Source organism: Colobus angolensis, unplaced genomic scaffold, assembly GCF_000951035.1.
Source record: "Colobus angolensis palliatus isolate OR3802 unplaced genomic scaffold, Cang.pa_1.0 Scaffold224, whole genome shotgun sequence".
Taxonomy (NCBI): domain Eukaryota; kingdom Metazoa; phylum Chordata; class Mammalia; order Primates; family Cercopithecidae; genus Colobus; species Colobus angolensis.
In genome coordinates, this window is record NW_012115422.1 from 5,411,958 (window position 1) to 5,414,817 (window position 2,860).

General features: G+C 43.4%; 1 long non-coding RNA gene across 1 annotated transcript in view; it reads left to right on the top strand.

Moving 5' to 3' along the window:
- The first annotated feature begins 1,183 nt into the window (after window positions 1-1,183).
- Window positions 1,184-2,860, top strand: part of LOC105513196 — a 22,294-nt gene continuing 20,617 nt past the window's right edge. Inside the window, exon 1 of the long non-coding RNA XR_001001963.1 lies at window positions 1,184-1,465. This is a non-coding gene — a long non-coding RNA (uncharacterized LOC105513196). The remainder of the gene's footprint in view (window positions 1,466-2,860) is intronic.

The window sequence follows — 2,860 nt, forward strand, 5'->3', positions numbered from 1 at the left end:
AGTCCATTTTCACGCTGCTGATAAAGACGTACCTGAGACTGGGTCGTTTATAAAGAAAAGAGGTTTAAGTGACTTACAGTTCCACATAGCTGGGGAGGCCTCACAATCACGGCGAAGGCAAGGAGGAGCAAGTCACATCTTACATAGTGTCAGGGAAGCGAGAAATGAGAACCAAGCAAAAGGGGTTTCCCCTTACAAAACCATCAGATCTCGTGAGACTTATTCACTACCATGATAACAGTATGGGGGAAACTGCTCCCATGATTCAATTACCTCCTACCGGGTCCCTCTCACAAGGTGGGAATTATGGGAGCTACAATTCAAGATGAAATTTGGATGGGGACACAGCCAAACCATATCAGTATGTACGTATAAGAAAAATCATAGTATATGTAGGATTCAGTATAATCCAGTTTCAGGATTCCACTGGGGGATCTTGGGATAGGTTCCCCAAGAATGAAGGTGGCCTGCTGTACATCTAATGAGTACCAGTGAGACCTAGCCTAGGTCCCCTCTAAAATGCTGCTTCTCTAGTCCCTAGCTTCAATATTCTGTACAGTGGTCCCTAACAGAATAATAATTGCTGGTATTTATTGGGTGCTCTGCTAAGCACTGTTCTGAGTTTTACATGTAGTAACTTGTCTAATCCTCAGAATACTGTGAGGTTGCTGCTGTTATTCTCATTTTATGGACGAGAATGTCAAAGAACGGAGAAGTTCGGTAATCTGCCCCAGGTGAAGTAAGTTAGTAAACAGCAGGTCCTAGATTTGAGCGGGGCCCTCAGGGTTTTGAATGCAGATGTGTAATTGCAACATTATTCGGCTGATCATGTAGCCATGTGTGGGGTTTATAAAATAGACGTGAAGGATTTAAGAAAAAGGGGCAGAATGACAGTGAAGCTTGCTCATGCGTTTTGTGGAGGGGGTAGATTGGAACCAAAAAGCACGCATTGGCTTGGTGCTCCCTGTCGCCCTCTGTTGACATGGGAAGAGAAGAGCGGATCTGACTCGGAAATGACGCCATGATGCTGAGGAACCACTCCTGGCGTTGCGGAAGGTGGGGTATGGGGCAGGAAGACCCTCCCCCCGCGTCTTCAGAGGAACGCTGTTTTTGGAGGAATTAGGGTTGAAAGAGGCTGCCCGGTAAGCCAGGAAAGGGGCTTCTGGCCATTGTGTTGGAGCGCAGTGGGCTTTTCGCTAAGGGATAGACAGAAATAAAACCTTGCCTTTAGCGCAGCTGTCCTTCACTGGGCAGATTGCTCTCCCTCCCCACTCTCCCAGGCCCAAATTGGATCTCAGCACCTGGGAGCCCCAACTGCAGCAAGTGCGAAATCCTGTCCTCGGTTTTGGAATTTTCATCAGCACAGACTATATCAGCCACGGATAGGATATGTAAGAATACTAGCATGTCAAGGCTGGGAATCATCCTTAGGCATCACCTAGCCGTTCCTGCCTCTCATATTAAGGTAAGAATAGGCATTTAACATTGTAAGATGATGTAGTGGTTTATGTTGGCATCACTCAGATATCGAGGGAATGTGTATTCTTCCATCGATTTCTTGATTGTTCACTGTTTGGCTGCCCTAGTCCACGGAGAATTGACCTGGCCAACAGGCACCCCTCTTCACTTGGGAAGGTTATTTCCCTCTTCCATCCCTCCTCAGCCCTTCAGCTTATAGCCTGTAGCCATTGACGGGTTGGTAAGGGGGTACAAAATGTCAGCCCCCTTGCTCCTAGATGGTACCAACTCTGTGGTACAATTGAAGCTCCATGTTAGATCTCGCTGAGGCTTCTGCCAAGACCCCATTCTTGCTGAGCTTTCTTCCTCTGCCCTATCTGCTGGTTGCCCCATTCCCTTTTTCTCTGAGAGTGATAATCTCAAATCCCTGAGACGGGGAGACAAGAATTCCCGTCTCAGGCTCCGCTTTTAGGGAATCTGACTTCAGAGAGAAAACTTGCTGAATAAATTGGTGAAGACCCCAGGATCTTCCTCTGGAGAATGAAAACTGACGGTACATTTGCTTCAACTTTGGTCACCTGTACTTACATTAAGGCGGTCAATTTAGGCAAATAACATCATAGGCTTGTGGTTAGCAAATTGAAGTGGACAAATACAGATATTTTTTGCATTATTTTATTACCAAGTCTAGATCAGTTGTTTAAAAAGCGTAGTAGAATGACACTATTTAAAATAGTGTCAATCTTGCATATACTATCATTCTACCATGCTTTTAAAACAAGTGATCTAGACTTGGTAATAAAATAGTTCTTTAGTTCTGAGGTCCTTTATTTGTTCTGTCTCAATTTGGAGCTGCAGTAGCCAATATGGACTCAGATGCACAACTGATCATTTTCCCTGAGGTTGTCCTTTTCCGTTCACTATGCTCTTTGAGGGACAGTATCTATACCGTGTTAATCATCTTTGTATTGTTCCCTGTGGTGTTTAGCACAAAAGATTGTGAAATTGTAGATGGTCACAATCCATCAAAGATATTGAATCACAGCTGATTCCGAGTTGAATCAGCTCTCCTAAAAATATTTTTCTTGATATATTTAGAAGATAAATTTTTGGGGATAAATATATCCATGAGAACTATATCTAGGCTTTTTAAACAAAATTGCTGAATACATCTAACATGATAATTTAAACATTTGCTTAAAAGAACTTACAGTATGGGCTGTTTTGAACTTGAGTTGCTGCAGGGGCCATTGAAAATAATATGCTAAGAATAAATAAGGCTCAAGGACAGTATCTCTAGCTAGTTGCACTTTTAATGAACTCCAGTAGTCAAGGATACTATCTCTAGTTGAACTTTAATGAACTTTAGTAGGCGCCAAGAAGGCGGACAAATAAGAAAAAG